The sequence below is a fragment of the Octopus sinensis genome, linkage group LG30, assembly GCF_006345805.1.
Source record: "Octopus sinensis linkage group LG30, ASM634580v1, whole genome shotgun sequence".
NCBI lineage: Eukaryota > Metazoa > Mollusca > Cephalopoda > Octopoda > Octopodidae > Octopus > Octopus sinensis.
Window position 1 is genome coordinate 4,222,033 of NC_043026.1, and position 9,972 is coordinate 4,232,004.

Genomic DNA, 9,972 nt, shown 5'->3' on the forward strand with positions numbered 1-9,972 from the left:
GGCCGCAGTCTAATGACTGAAACAAGCAAACGAGTAAAGATTATGCAGATATATGATGATTGCTTCATCTTGATAGATGACAACCGTCCCATCAACACACACCACTCCATCACACAGTACAACCACTCCGTTGATGGGCCCTTAAATGACTTTTAAGGCCAGCTGCTGACTGACAGGTTTAAAACAAGTGACAGATATTATTCAAGTTTCTTCTACATCTTTGCCTTTTAGAATCTGATTCTGAAGGAATGTTCTTGTGAACTAGCATATGTCTTGACCCTTTCATTACCAACCCAGTTGAAACTGGCTCTGAGTACAAATGTTTTGTTTCCATAAGTTCTGAATTAAAATCTTCCACCAAACCTTAGACACAATTTATGTTCCTAACACTAGCTGAATGATAAGTTATTTTATTAAATTCTTTGTTATATTTAACCTTTTCAATACCAATACGACTGAAACCGCCTCTGGCTCTGTGGTAAAATGTCTTGTTTTCATAAATTCTGAATTAAAATCTTTTACCAAACCTTAGTCACAGTTTATGTTCCTAACACTAGCTGAATGATAAGTTATTTTATTAAATTCTTTGTTATATTTAACCTTTTCAATACCAATACGACTGAAACCGCCTCTGGCTCTGTGGTAAAATGTCTTGTTTTTTAAAGGTTTGAATTAAAATCTTCCACCAAACCTTAGTCACAATTTATGTTCCTAACACTAGCTGAATGATAACTAAGTTATTTTATTAAATTCTTTGTTATATTTAACCTTTTTGATACCAATACGACTGAAACCGCCTCTGGCTCTGTGGTAAAATGTCTTGTTTTTTAAAGGTTTGAATTAAAATCTTCCACCAAACCTTAGTCACAGTTTATGTTCCTAACACTAGCTTAATGATAACTAAGTTATTTTATTAAATTCTTTGTTATATTAACCTTTTCAATACCAATACGACTGAAACCGCCTCTGGCTCTGTGGTAAAATGTCTTGTTTTTTAAAGGTTTGAATTAAAATCTTCCACCAAACCTTAGTCACAATTTATGTTCCTAACACTAGCTGAATGATAACTAAGTTATTTTATTAAATTCTTTGTTATATTTAACCTTTTTGATACCAATACGACTGAAACCGCCTCTGGCTCTGTGGTAAAATGTCTTGTTTTTTAAAGGTTTGAATTAAAATCTTCCACCAAACCTTAGTCACAGTTTATGTTCCTAACACTAGCTTAATGATAACTAAGTTATTTTATTAAATTCTTTGTTATATTTAACCTTTTCGATACCAATACGACTGAAACCGCCTCTGGCTCTGTGGTAAAATGTCTTGTTTTCATAAGTTTTGAATTAAAATCTTTTACCAAACCTTAGACACAATTTATGTTCCTAACACTAGCTTAATGATAACTAAGTTATTTTATTAAATTCTTTGTTATATTTGACCTTTTCGATACCAATATGACTGAAACCGCCTCTGGCTCTGTGGTAAAATGTCTTGTTTTCATAAGTTCTGAATTAAAATCTTCCACCAAACCTTAGTCACAATTTATGTTCCTAACACTGGCTGAATAACTAAGTTATTTTACTAAATTCTTTGTTATATTTAAAATGAACTGAAAGAAACACAGAATGTCTCAACAGAAATATGGTAACAAAAGGTTTAAGAAGAGAAATAATCAGCAGAAAACATGAGAGAAGACCTCAGTGTGGTCACTCTATATGCTAGAAATAATAGCCTAAATTTCTTTCAATCCACACCCTTTCTACTGCTTCTAATGTCCATCTACCGAAATGTAGAGGTGTTTTTAACCCTTTCGATACCAATCTGGCTGAAACTGGCTCTGGCTCTGAGTACAAATGTCTTGTTTTTTAAAGGTTTGAATTAAAATCTTCCACCAAAACTTAGTCACAGTTTATGTTCCTAACACTGGCTGAATGATAACTAAGATATTTTACTAAATTCTTTGTTATATTCGAAATAATTGAAAGAAACACAGAGCATCTCGAAATAAATACAGTAATTGTCCAGATATTGTCTTACAAGTTTTTTGACATATAACTCAAGTTCTAAGAGCTGGTTGCTCTCCAACATCCTTACCTATCTGGGCATTGCGATTTTCATGTGACTTCATATGGTCCACAGATCCTTGCTGTGACAACAGAATATGGTCACATATAATATATATATATATATATATATATATATATATATATATAGGCGCAGGAGTGGCTGTGTGGTAAGTAGCTTGTTTACCAACCACATGGTTCCAGGTTCAGTCCCACTGCGTGGCATCTTAGGTAAGTGTCTTCTGCTATAGCCCCGGGCCGACCAATGCCTTGTGAGTGGATTTGGTAGACGGAAACTGAAAGAAGCCCGTCGTATATATGTATATATGTGTGTGTGTTTGTTCCCCCAACATCGCTTGACAACCAATGCTAGTGTGTTTACGTCCCCGTCACTTAGCGGTTCGGCAGAAGAGACCGATAGAATAAGTACTGGGCTTACAAAAGAATAAGTCCCGGGGTCGATTTGCTCAACTAAAGGCGGTGCTCCAGCATGGTCGCAGTCAAATGACTGAAACAAGTAAAAGAGTAAAGAGTATATATCCAATGTACAAATATATATAACAAACGTACATAACAAAAACAACAAAGGGAGAAAGCTGTTTCAGTTACAGATTTTAAAAAAATTTTTATTAGTTTAAAACAAAAAAAAGCAATTGAGAAAGGAGTGTATATTCTTTCACATATGCTCATTACATATAATTAAACATACATGTGTGCGTAAAAACGTACACACGTATGTCTTTGGTTATATGTATGTTAATATATAAGCACATATTTATAAACATACATTTATAAATATGTGTACATAAACATTGATGCATATATGTACATATATATGCATACATACACACACAAATATAAACATACATTCATATGTACATAAACACATACCCATATACATACATACACACAAATATAAACATACATTCATATGTACATAAACACATACCCATATACATACATACATACACACAAATATAAACATACATTCATATGTACATAAACACATACCCATATACATACATACATACACACAAATATAAACATACATTCATATGTACATAAACACATACCCATATACATACATACATACACACAAATATAAACATACATTCATATGTACATAAACACATACCCATATACATACATACATACATACATACATATATATATATATACACACACACATACATACAGACTGCTTTGCAAGCATTCAAACATTCATCCACGTACAGGCATGCATTTACACAGGCCTGCATGCAGACAAGCATATATACACATGTATAAATTTATAGTCACACACACGTATACACAAGTGTTGTTAAAATACCGAAACCATCTCCAATCTTTACAAACGTCTGCGATACTATGAGGGGAGATAACTCTTTATGGACTACACTTCCTGTTTTTAATTATTAGTGATTATCTATAAAGGACAACAAAATACAAAGACATACTTAACATGATACACTCACACCTACAGACACAAACATATGTTTAAAATATGTACATAGACACATACACATGAAAATATAGTAACACGCACACACATCCATACTGTTAGTCTGTTGATAGGTTCAGGAACTGAAAGCATTCAATATATTTGAGAGTTAAGTTTTTTGTTCGCTTAATATACAGTCATTTAAACGGTATGGTTTCTGTGAGACAGCAACTCAAGTTTCATGTACAAAGGCGACAACTGATGATCAGTAAAACATGTGAGACTCTGGCCGGTTTGCCCTAAACCAAGACATGAAACCTGAATGACTGTCAGAAATCATTTAAGTTACTGTGCATAAAAAGATTTTACATCATACATATATACATATATATATATATATATATATATACATACGTATATATATATATATACACGTATGTCATTGCCACAATCTCTTGCCTTGGAAAAAAAAAAAACATTCTTTATAGCAGGGTATTTTCATTTATTTCTTTCATTGTTCATGTTGTTGTTTTAATTATTTAAACTTTTTCTTATTGTTTCACTGTATTTATTATTATTATTATTATTTATATTTCCTCTTTAGGAGTGTAGGTATGTGTGTGTTTATGTGTGTGTATATATATATATATATATATATACACACATACACACACACATATATATATATACACATGTTTACATATATATATACATACATATGCACACATATATATACTCACACATATACATATATACACACACAAATATATATACACATATATACATATGTATATATACACATACATACATATATATACGTATGTATATATTCACATATATATGTACATATATATACACATAAACACGTATATATATATATGTATATACACACACGTATATATACACATACATACATATATATACGTATGTATATATTCACATATATATGTACATATATATACACATAAACACGTATATATATATGTATATACACACACATATATATATATGTATATATATGTATAAACATTTTCAAACACACACACACACACACACACACACATACATATATATGTAGATATGCATATATATGTATGGATAGATGTGTGTATATATATATATATATATATATATATTTGTATCTATGTACATATCTTTCTATCTCTGGGAATGTTAAAATTTGAAATTTAGAAAAAAAATTTTGAAATGATAATATTGATAATAATAATAATATTAATAATAAACTTTTAAAAAAAACCCCAAAACAAATCAAACGTAACAAAAATTTAGGATTTAAATTGAAATGTAAAAAAAAAAAAAAAAAAAAATATTTGAAAAATTTGCGATAAATAACAAGATAGAAAAAAATATTTAAAAAAAAAAAAAATACAAAAATGAAAAGCGAAGTTGTAAAGAAACGTTTTTTTTAAATTAAGAACCAAGAAAAAAAAAAAAAAAAAATGAAAAAAAATTATTCCGCCCCTTACCTCTTTCACCAAAAAAACAACTTCCTCCACCCCACCCCCACCCCCACCACCACTGATTAAATGAAGAAATAAAAAATATGAATTAAAAACCAAACACAAAAAAGAAAACCTCCTACACAAACAACAACAAAGCTACCGCCACAGTTTAAATCCCTCCTCCTCCTCCTCCTCCTCCACCGACGACGACGACATCCTCTTCCTATGCAACACCCCACCCACCCTCACCACCACCCTCACCACCACCACCACCACCACACAATCCCTTGTTTCCCTCCCTCCCTCCCTCCTTCCTTCCTTCCTTCTTTCTTTGCATCATAGCTTGTTTGTGTTTTTGTTTACCGGACGGGTGGGGGGAGTGCGGGTGGGGTGGGGGGTGGGGGGTCGATTGGGCTGAATTAGCTAGCTTGAGTGCAACTGCCACTTCTTCCACCACTGCTGCCACCACCACTGTCACCGCCTCCACCTACCACCGCTTCAACCACTGCTATTTATTCTGCTGCTGCCGCCACTACCACCACCAACACCACCACCACCACACCACCACCACCGCTGTCGCAACCGCCTCCACCGCTATACCTGTACAAACTATTAATGTCTAATTTACCACTGTCACAACCACCACCATCGCCACCTTGTCACTGACTATATTACCGATTCACCATTACACAAACTCCACTCACTTGACCACCCAACCACTGGAATCCTATTGTGCACCACCACTGCCACCACAAATACTACCACCAATACCACCACCAAAACTTGGGCCCAGTATAAGCCAGCCAGCGCTTAATCTATTACTATTACTAAATAATAATAATAATGATAATATTTTTAAAATTTAAACATTACACATACACACGTATATATATGTATTTATATATAGATATATACACATACACACACACAAACTGTTGTCAGGCTGTATCAGCCTTGCCATTCCTTTGGATAAACATCGGTAGAATGGAGAAAAAAAACTTGCATGCCAAGGCAATTGTTGCCATATCTCAGAGGAAAACTAGAAACAAAACCCTGCTCAGGGCTGTTCCTTGGAGAAGAAATTACTTTACCATGTCCAGAAACTCAGATGTCCAATGCCAGATTTCACACACTAATTAATGCATGCATGCACACATACATACAAACCTACAAGATATGATCCTAACATTCTGGTTAATGGTTCAGTGTTGTAAGAATTATTGGAACAGATGTAGGAAAGAACATATTGTGTGTAACTGGAAATCTATTGAGACAAGGATATTGCAATGTGAATATCTGTATGCAATGAAGACAAAAAGCACCCACAGCAGTTGAAAAAGGAAAATGATACCATGGCAGATGCATAAGAATCCTGTAGTTTCAAAGCTTTGAGATACGAATTATAAAAAGTCAGATTTAATTACAGTGGATAAAAGGATCACCAAAAAATCACGATGTTTTCGGAAATGCAAAACATAAATTCACTGCATGTTTAAAACAAATCATATGAACATTTCTCTACTCTTTTATCGGTGGAGTTTTATTTTCTAAGGAGAGAGGTACTCGGAGTTTGTTTGAAATTTTGATGTGTGCATTATTGATATGCCAGCAACTAACTGGAACATCAACCAGAACACCACCTTTGGACACAGGCTTGATCAATCAATATTGTCAGCCAATGAGAGAGACCTTTATATGGTAGTTAGAGCTGGCAGAAATAGCAGCCAAATCTCCCTCAAATCACACCTTACTGTCTTATGTATGTATGTGTATGTTTATATATATATATATGTTGTGTGTGTATATATGTCTGAACCAATGAAGAAGGCCTCAGCAAGATAGCTAGGCCTGTTAGAAATAGCAGCCAAATATCCCTCACGTGCGTTTTATGTATGTATGAGCCAACAAGGAAGATCTGTACATGGTGGCTAAATCTGATAGAAATAGCAGCCAAATCTCTCTCAAATCACACCTTACTGTCTTATGTATGTATGTGTATGTTTATATATATATATGTTTGTATGTGTATGTTTGAGCCAATGAAGAAGACCTCAACAAGGTAGCTAGACCTGCTAGAAATACCAGCCAAATATCCCTCACGTGCGTTTTATGTATGTTTATATGTATGAGCCAAGGGAGATTTCTACATGGAAGCTAAACCTGCTAGAAATAGCAGCCAAATCTTTCTCAAATCAAATCCTACTGGCTTATGTATGTATGAATCAATAAAGAGGATCTGTACATGGTAACCAGACCTGGTAGAAATAGCAGCTTAATCTTTTTCAACTCACACCTTACTGCCTTATGTATGTATACATGGATGGTAAATGTGGAAAATCTATGTGGTAGATAGGTGTGCTAGAAACAGCAGTCAATTCTCCTTCAGACTGCACCCCACCACTATTTTACATATGTAACCAAAAAGGGAAAATCTCTACATGGTTGCCAGACCTTATAGAAATAGCAGCTAAATATCCTTCAAATTTTAACAAAGCAGTCTCTATGTAATCAATTGCTCAAACTGCTAAGAAACACTAGCCAATATAAGACAGGATGGTCATGGCTGGAACACCTTTGGTCACAGGTCTACTGAATCTGGAACTCAGCAACAGCAAAATTGGTTTTTATATAGAAACTTGTCTTGATCTGCACACTATAGCAGTCAAATGCATTTTGATCGAGTTTGGACAACATCCCTGCAGGCAGTGATGGAGATTTTGGGCTCGCATCTGGACTAAGATATCTTTTTTTTTTGTTTGTTTTAAGTTTTTCTGTGACATTAAGGAGCTCACTCCATGGTCACATGGTTCCAGGTTCAGTCCCACTGTGTGGCAGCTTGGGCAAGTGTCTTCTACTACAGCCCCCAAGCCAACAACAGATACCTTGTGAATGAACCTGGTAGAAAGAAACTGTGAGAAATCCCATCGAATATGTGTGTGTGTTTATCTCCCATCACCGCTGGCAACTGGTGTTGGTTTGTTTACACCCCCTTAACAGTGGTTCAGCAAAAGAAACCAGCAGGATAAGTGCCAGACTTGAAAACCAGTCCTGGCATCGATTTGTTCAGCTAAACCCTTCAAAGTTGTGTACCAGCATGGCCATAGTCCAGTGATTGAAAGAAGATACAAGACAATACTCTTCACATGGAATCATCTAGGAGGACATCTTGTACTCCCAAATACATTCAGTGAACCCATCGACTTTTCTATACAAACTCCACACACAAAATATTCCTTAAACTGGTTACTTGTTCTGCAAACCAAATCTCTCAAAAGTCCTCTTGAAAAATTTTTCTACTCATTTGAAACTACTCTGCAGATGACATTTTAAACCTTAAATCTTTAAGCATACGCCTAACAACAAACTGAGAAACTGGTCCTTTTATATACCCCCCTAAATTGGCAAATGTTAAACAAAATACATCATTCAAAATCCTCTCAAAAAAATAGTGGAAGAATTTTTCTACTCTCATTTGAAACTACTTAGAACAAGAACTTGAAAATCTTGATTTTTCAACATACCCAAAGATGAATCTGTGAAAGAGTACCTTTTATACAACCCCTAAACTGGAAACTGTTTAAAAATTGTTCAAAAATCCTCTCAAAAAATACTGAAAAAGTTTTTCTTATCACATTTGAGACTATTCTGCAGAAGACCTTTTAAATCTTTAAGCATTACACCTAACAACAAGCTGAGAAAGTGGTCCTTTTATATATATCCCCTAAATTGGTAAATGTTAACCAAAATACATCTTTCAAAGTCCTCTCAAAAAACACTGGAAGAATTTTTCTACTTTCATTTGAAACTATTCCGAAGAAGACGTTTTCAATCTTAAATCTTTAAGCATACCCCTAACAGCGAGCTGAAAAAGAGGTCCTTTTATATACCTACTAAACTGGCAAATGTGCAACAAATGCATTTTTCTAAGTCTTCTCAAAAAATACTAAGAGTTTTTCAGCTCTCATTTGTAACTACTCAGAAAAGAAAAAAAAATTGCTAAATCTTAAATCATTGAAAATACTCTTAACACAAAGCAGTGAATGAGTATGTTTTGTACTCCTAAATATACCTACACAGCAAAAACTGTTGCATCTTAGCTCTTTCAACCAAACTCTCCTTATATAATACAAATTTTTTTTTTAATGTATATATATAAATATATACACTCCTTAAATGGCCCTGCTCAGCAGGACTGTTAAAAATTATTTCGGCCAAACTCCTTCAATGACTTCAGAGCAAGGACTATGCGTTTGAAATATGAAATGAAATAAAACAAACTTTTTTTTCATTATTATTAACTTTTATCTCAGGTATATCTTGGCCACAATCAAGGTAAAATAGCCAAGCTTTAGAACTGGAGACTTGCTGAATATAGCAGCTAAATCTTTTTCAATCAAAAACAAAAAACATGCACCTTATCTGAATTTCAACTTTTTTTCTTCTTTATTTTTCTTTATACAACATTTCAGAAGTTCATTATTATTATTATTATTATTATTATTAAAACAGCAAACTGGCTGACTCATTAGTACATCAGACAAAATGCTCATTGACACTCCTTAGGGGGTCACAGTAATTGATTTGCCCCCTTCCTTAAAAATTACTGTGGCAAAAATTTGAAACCATCATCATCATCATTATTATTACTATTATTCTGGTGAAAAGCAGTAAGCTGGCAGAACCGTTAGCACACCAGGCAAAATGCTTAGCAGTTTGTCCATCACTACATTTCAAGTTCAAATTCAGCCAAGGTCGACTTTGCCTATCACCCTTTTGGGGTTGATAAATTAAGTACCAGTTATGCACCGGGATCGATGTGATCGACTTACCCACTTCCCCACGAATTTCAGGCCTTGCACCTTTAGTAGAAAGGATTATTATTATTATTATTATACTTTCTAAGTTTGAATTCTGCCGAGGTCAACTTTGCCTTTCATCCTTTCGGAGTCGATAAATTAAGTACCAGTTACGCACTGGGGATTGATGTAATTGACAAATCTCTTCC

At 34.1% G+C, this 9,972-nt stretch overlaps 1 long non-coding RNA gene across 1 annotated transcript; it reads left to right on the plus strand.

Moving 5' to 3' along the window:
- The first annotated feature begins 5,380 nt into the window (after positions 1–5,380).
- Positions 5,381–9,249, plus strand: LOC118768574. The gene is made up of 2 exons (XR_005004384.1): positions 5,381–7,551; positions 7,670–9,249. It is a non-coding gene; the product is annotated as an uncharacterized LOC118768574 (long non-coding RNA).
- Positions 9,250–9,972: the final 723 nt, after the last annotated feature.